The sequence below is a fragment of the Hordeum vulgare genome, chromosome 7H, assembly GCF_904849725.1.
Source record: "Hordeum vulgare subsp. vulgare chromosome 7H, MorexV3_pseudomolecules_assembly, whole genome shotgun sequence".
Lineage (NCBI taxonomy): Eukaryota > Viridiplantae > Streptophyta > Magnoliopsida > Poales > Poaceae > Hordeum > Hordeum vulgare.
Genome location: NC_058524.1, coordinates 513,186,227 through 513,193,543, shown reverse-complemented (window position 1 = coordinate 513,193,543; position 7,317 = coordinate 513,186,227). Strand labels below are relative to the sequence as shown.

The 7,317-nt window shown below is 44.0% G+C and overlaps 1 long non-coding RNA gene across 2 annotated transcripts; it reads right to left on the bottom strand.

Moving 5' to 3' along the window:
* Positions 1–3,020: 3,020 nt before the first annotated feature.
* LOC123411793 lies at positions 3,021–7,015 on the bottom strand. 2 transcript variants are annotated; one of them, XR_006613328.1, is made up of 5 exons: positions 6,736–7,015; positions 5,682–5,791; positions 3,910–4,298; positions 3,730–3,806; positions 3,021–3,334 (listed from the first exon to the last, which is right to left on the bottom strand). It is a non-coding gene; the product is annotated as an uncharacterized LOC123411793 (long non-coding RNA). The 2 variants fall into 2 exon arrangements; XR_006613329.1 differs by having other exon boundaries at positions 5,682–5,788.
* Positions 7,016–7,317: the final 302 nt, after the last annotated feature.

Below are 7,317 nucleotides of genomic sequence, written 5' to 3'. Positions count from 1 at the left end.
GTAATGTCGAATTTTTGCTCAGCGACATCGGTGACTACCGAATCCCGGAGGAAGGACATTATCATGATGGCTTCGGTGATCAAACAATGGAGGAGGAAGGACATTATCATGATGGCTTCGGTGACTACCGAATCCCGGAGGAAGGAGACCATGATGACAGCTCTGGTGACCGAATGGAGGAGGGAGCTATTGAAAAGTCTGGATCGAGCCAAACTTCGGTAAAGAGACGAGGACCGACGAGAAGGTTGGGCAAGGATCAAAAGTTCACGATCACAGAACTGTCGAACGATGGCCAACCGATTGAACCCAAGTGGACCAGGGACGCATTTTCTGCTCAGTGTGGAGCTATTGTCAGGGACAACATCCCGATCAGCATCAAGCAATGGAATAAGCCTAAGGGCGACAACGTCCCTGAAGGTGATTATGTCACCGATAGGCTGAAAGATGATCTTTGGACCGTGTTGAAGGAAAATTTCACCCTACCATCAGAGGAGGATCCGAATAAGCCAGTTATAGAGCCACTGGTTAAGTCGTGTGCTCTTAAGAAGATGGCAGAACTACTCAAGAGGTGGAAGAAAGAGTTGAAACCAAAGTATGTCAACCAAGGGAAGACTCCATAATTCGTCGGCCGATTTGAGAAGATTAGAGATCACTGGCCCGCATTTGTGGCCTACAAGTCATCGGATAAGAGTAAGGAAATGTCAGAGAGAAACAAGAACAATGCTGCAAAGAAGAAGTATCACCATCACACGGGGTCAGATGGCTACCTCAAGGGCCGTCCGTTGTGGGATAAAGCTGAGAATGACCTGATTGCTAAAGGGGTCCAACCACAGACATTGAACTGGCCCGAGCGTTCAAGGAATTGGTTCTTTGGAGTTGGGGGAACTTTGGACCGTGAAACAGGGGAGTGTCGTTGGACGGACGAGAAACTTGCAACACCCATCAATAAGCTTCAGCAGTGTATCACCGCAGCGCAGGAAGGGGTGTTCTTTCCCGAAAGAGAGAAGGACGAGCTGAGTGAGGCCCTAGGGAATGTTGAGCACCCTGGACGAACACGAGGCACACCAAGCTCCGTTTCGTGGAAGGTTGGGTTTCCCGACGCAGCTGGTTACAGAAGCCGAGCGAGAAAGGGGAAAGCGGATCTGAGCAACATGCAGAAGATCAATGCAAGACTACAAATTCTAGAGGAAGTTTAGAGCCACCGAGCTGTTGACCAACCATCTCAGCGGCACGAAACTACCTCAGAATTTACCCCGCCATCTCAGCGGAGAAGTAGTGTGGCTTCCACGGAGCTCGTTCAGCCTGACTTCATGGCTCTTAGCTACCCTGTGGATACTATCACGGAGTCTCAACCTTGCGAGCTTTTGACAAATCACCGGAACCTCACTTTCAAGGCTGCTATCGGCGTTGTTGCACCTCCTCAATCCAACAGAACTTTTCACTGCCGTCCGATTCCACGTGGTTATGGTCTTGTGATGGTGGATGAAGTAAAGAAGGATTTTGAGCAGCTCGGGCTTGACCACCCTACAGGTGAAGATGAGAATAAGTTGGTTCATGCTTTGAGGAGTACATGTCTATGACCGAAGGAGTACATCAATCTTCCAAACTGGACGCCTCCTCCTCCTCCTCCGGCGACTGATCAGGGCACTCCTCATCCTCCTCTAGCGACTGATCAGGGCACTTTGGCTCCTCCGACACGTGAGGGAACTCCACCTTCTTCTTCGCCTCCTCCTCCGGCGCGTGAGGGCACTCCACCTCCTTCTTCGACTCCTCCTCCGGTACGTCGGAGCAGTCCGCCTCCTTCTTCGGCTCCTCCTCCAACGCATCGAAGCACTCCACCTCCTTTTTCGGCTCCTCCTCCAATTCGTCAGAGCAGTCCTCCTCCTTTGGCTCCTCCTCCGGCGCGTCGGAGCAGTCCGCCTCCTTCTTCAGCTCCTCCACCGGCGCGTCGAAGCAGTCTGCCTCCTTCTTCGGCTCGTCCACCGGCGCGTCGGAGCAGTCTGCCTCCTTCTTCGGCTCCTCCTCCGTCGCGTCGGAGCACTCCGCCTCCTTCTTCGGCCCCTCCTCCAGCACGTCAGAGCAGTCCTCCTCCTTCGGCTCCTCCTCAGGTGCGTCGGAGCAGTCTGCCTCCTCCACAACAACAGAATACATATGTGGTCGCCGCTCCGCCGAAAATTACACAAGTAAGAAAGATGTCGTCTCCTCCTCCTTCTCTCAAGCGGAAGACATACTCCGCCGCCGCTCTGGCTGCTAGCAGTGATGCAATGTTAGCAAAACGAAGAAGTGGGAAAATAATTCCCTGGATCGGCCAACAGAAGAAGCACTCGTGGCCCCCGCTCAAGGTGTCTAGCGATATCGTCGTCACTAATGATTCGGGGTTGCTTCCCGGTACCAATCCTGGTGATTAAGTGAACGATTCAGTAATTTTTGAGATGGCTGTGGTAACAAAGGAAGAAAAATATAAATACGTGCTCGGGAAGCTTCTCGCCAAACCTGGTGATCCTCCTCTAACACCGAGGATGCACGAATTGCATGAGTGGTACATGAACATCTTCAGGGTGAAAACGTCTGTGTATATGAGGGTGAAAAAACACTACAAGAAATAAGGTGAATTATGACTCCCTATATTGATCATTGATTCGTCATTGTTGTCATTTATTGACCTTTTTTTGACCAAATTTACAAGGTCAACAGTTGGCCGTCAAGAATGAACAAGCATGGCCTTTCTAAAATTTTGGTCATAGGTCTCTATTGACCAAAAATTTGATTTGGTCATTACCCATTTGTGTGAGCCACGTAGGATCCGACGTGCCAAGCTGACGTGGCATTGTTAGTGACCAATTCGAATCATCATAGGTTTTAAAGCCCAATCGACCAATCTAGCTTATATGGACCTGGCCCAATACCTATTTTACTATTGAAAATGTCTGATTTGTTTTGTTTGAAGCATTATTTTGCTAGAAGCACGCAAATTACTAGATAGGTCCATTAAAAAACAAATACAACAACAGAATAAAAGATTGCAGATAAACTGTATATTTCATTTCAGTACCACATCACATGAAATACAATACATCATCCACCGACTCCTCCACACATTAAGCTTCAAGGCCTAACAAGTGACATCAAAATAATTTTACAAGTGCACAACAGAATACTTCTGCAGGTGCAAGTGTACAGAAAAAGGACCCAACAAGTGCACAATCGCACATAAAGAGAGTTTGACAAAGATTAAATGAGAAGCACAAGTTTCTTCTCATCCTCTTTCTCTGCATAATATGCCATTCTTGCCATTGAGGCTTGCAAGAAGAAAATGATTATTTGCCATTGACACCTGCAAGAAAACACGATTCAGATGTGCTGCATCATCAAAGTCAAGAGTCGAGAAATGAACAAGGTCATAGAAAACATCATCTAACACAAATACAAATTCGCAGTTACTTTAATTGGCTGAGAGACATTTCAAAACAAAATATATTTTTCATGCACTTTAGTGATACTTTATGAAGGCTTATTACAACCAGTAGTAACTAGTTAAAATAGTTCTAGTTAACAGCAGTGCTACTAGCATCAGGTCTACTAACAAGTAACAGCAGTGCATTTAACAGAAATAGGGAAAAGAACAATACGATTATGCATCTGCACACTTCAGTAGCAGTACGTTATACCTTCAGACTCCTACTACTGCATTGTTGACTTCTGTGCAAATGGAGAACATGTTGGGCGTACCTATATCATGATGGCTGAGATCTGAATTGGCTTCAAGAGTGCGCTGTTATGATATGCAGGGTATTCTTGTGAAGTTCCTACACGCCATTAGATTTCAAAAGTAAATGAAAACAGTTATGGTGAATACAAGAATACTACCTCGTAACGATAGAACATACAGTGAACATAGAAATTGCAAACCTTATCATTAGAATACACTGACAACTCTTTGTTTTCCATAATTATACCCTGATGATCTTTTGATCCTTAAACCTGAACTTTCGAGGAACATATCAAGTCTTCCTGAGTTTGGACAAAATTTAAACACAAGTGGCCAGAAGAATACCATAACAAACCATAAAAATGATGAATGTGATAGTATGTGGTACAGATAGTAGTCTAGCAGTGAATGAAATTAGTTGAGTGACCCCACAGTCCCATGTTATCATTTAATCCATACGTCTGCCATAGTGATATGTTGATCGTGGCACCCTAACTAGCCACCATGTCCCCATGAATGAAAAAATTCCAAATTTAATTTCAATACAAGCATCAGCCAAATTTCGATCCTCACAAAAATGAAGGAACACCTGCACAGAGAACAAAAATAAATGATCATTTGGTAGAACTATTTTCACTAGTGATGTCACTACTGGAAAATATATTTTTCATGCACTTTAGTGATACTTTGTGAAGGCTTGTTACAAGCAGAAGTAAAAATAAGTAGAGGAGCAAAATGCATGTGAACTATCCAATCCTAGATCTTTTTACTAACAAAATAACTGTGAGAAATGATTTTAAAATATATAGTGCAAAAATTCCTGGGAATATAACACATGCCAAATATGTAGTAGCAGCAGTAAGAATTATATTACAAGTTCCTTCTAAAAACAATTTGGTAAAGTGGCAACAGCAAGGATTATATTACAAGTTTCTTCTAAAAACAATTTGGTAGTAGCAGCAGCAAGGATTACATTAGATAAGCATTCGACAATTCAGTTAGTAGTGCCCAGTTACAGGGGGCAGTAAGAAAATGTACCATTAGCCAAAGTTCTAATGGCTACATAAACATGCACCATTAATGTCATATTTCCACAGGGAACAACATCAAGAAGTTTTTGTTATGGGACTCAACATGAACTAAAGTAAACAAAAATTGAATATTCTAATCATTGACGCCATTACCATCTGATCTAAGCACCCCACAAACATTTGTATAAACAGACTAAATGGAACATAGAGATTATGGTCTTTTTTTCCCTCGCGTCTGTTCAGAATTTCAAACAGGGTTAGCAAATAACTGCCGTCTAAATTCAACGTGGGGGTGACCCTCAAGGCGCAGCACTTGGGGCAAACAAACACTATTACTTGCCGAAAGTTTTTAGCCTCGTACCGGAAGGACAGAAGTTGAGAATTTCACTCAAACTCCTACAGAAAACAAAACCTGGGAGTAAACCAAAGCATTTCACAACCAACCAGAAAAGGATGCTAACCCTCCACTATAGACCCATAACACATATAAAAATTTGTGAAGAAGGATGCTAACTTGATGTACAAGGCATCACAAAAAAGTACATCTCTTGCCAGTTTCATGACCCACACATAACCAGCGTATATCTTATGAGTTTGACCCACAAGGAAAAAATAGAGTGATGTATTTCAATTTAGGAAAAAATATATATCTCTTCGATGTTCTCTTCAATATTCTCTATGGCATTTCAACTTTATATTCAGCAAGTTTGCATCAGGCAGGCTTACTGATAGCATGATAATTACCAACTAGGCAGACAAACGAAAAAGCAGACAAAAAGAACAGCAGCATCATGCAAGGACGGACTGTAGCAGCCTAACCAGACATACACATGGTACAATGGCCATGAACGCTGAGCAACCACCATAGTCGTGGTTCCGTGAAAACGACAAGCTCAGACCAACCACAAGACGCAGGGAGAAGATGAAGGGAAGGAGCTCACCATGGTTGTTTTTGTAGTCGATGTCGAACAGCACCGCCGCCGTCGTTGCATGGAAGCAGCAGAAAAGAGGAGCCTGGCACGATGAACCCCTTGTACCGAATCAAATCCTGCTGCACAAGAAGGACAAGAGAAATAAGAAGATAATCTTGAGGTCAAATCAAAAATGAGAACAATAAATGCGATGAAAAATAACATGTGCTCTCATATTGTTGTTTTTGAACTCTCACACTGCTCTGTCATTTGTTGTTTCTGAACTCTCATATTTTACTAATCAAACTACTAGTTCAATTGTTGTTTGTAGCTAGCGAATATCCCCTGCACACAGAAGTTCAGTTCAGATACTGAATTTGAAATTTGCTTCATTTCATAACAACAAATTATCGAAAGATGCAAAACAAACTTTCAGGTGAGGGTAAAACACATATGCTCTCCCGATGAACTAGTAGGGTGGGTCCAGGTAATGTTGTTCAGTAAATTGTAACTACTGATTGCCAAAACTGAAGTAAGGTTCCTTGCAAGTTGCAATGATGCATTAGGTGAGCAAGAATATCACAACCACATACAATCATCCAGGTATTTGGTGATGCAAACAGTCGGCAACCAACGCAAGCAAACTAGCATTCCAAGGTAATGACTGAAATGCACATCCATAGAGCATTCACGACAATTTTTTCTTTTACAGAAATCCATCTACATACGCAACAACTTTGAACAGCAAATTTCTCCAGGACGCCCAGTGGCTCGGTCATATCTATATTTGTCCCAGATGCACAGACCCAACTTTGTAGTGTCAAAATATACTTAAAGAACTAAACACATATCGAAGTGCAGGCTCGGTCGTATTCTACATGCTGCCATATATACCATTCGATGGTCAGCAATTATCTATCGCAGGCAAAACTTGTAGTGACATTAAACAATTCAGATGAAGAATAAATGCGGTATAAAAAGCCTGCGGAAACTATGTCAAAGCAGAGCAGCCAAGATCCAAGGTCCTCCATAAACAACCACAATCTGATAAATAAAATACACAAAGGGAACGCCAAGCATGTACCATATGGTTTGTTACTGATGTCCCATATGGCGGCGACGCCGGGAGTGGGGGCACAAAGGGAAGGGCATCGTCATCCCATGCCTCTGCTCGAGCACCTCAGATGGATCCCGCGCCAACACAAGATCTAGCTCGTTGCTGCTCCTGCATGCTCCCGTTGTAGGTGGAGGAGGACAGCGGGCTCCGGAGCGATCTTGGGGAGGGAGACCGCGGGATCGGCATCGCCTGCAGGTGGAGGAGCGAACGGCAGCGTGCGCTGGTGCGGCGAGGAGGGTGGGAGCCGCAACGGGTGCAGCGAGGGGATGGGGAGGGAGGTGGCGGCGGCGATCTGGAAGGGAAGGAGGCGACGAGGGGATGGGGAGTGGGTCTGCTAGTTTTTTTTCTTCTTCTACTTTTCTTCATATGGATGAATGGATGGATGGACGTAGGATTGCTAGCAATGGACAGTAGGATTTGTGCCATGTCATCGATCCGTGGCATAAATGATTCCACCAATCAAAATCCAGCTTATGTAATTGTGTTTTTTCTTTTGTTTTTTTTATATTTTTTATCCTCTTATTTCAAGTAAACACTCAATATATTAAC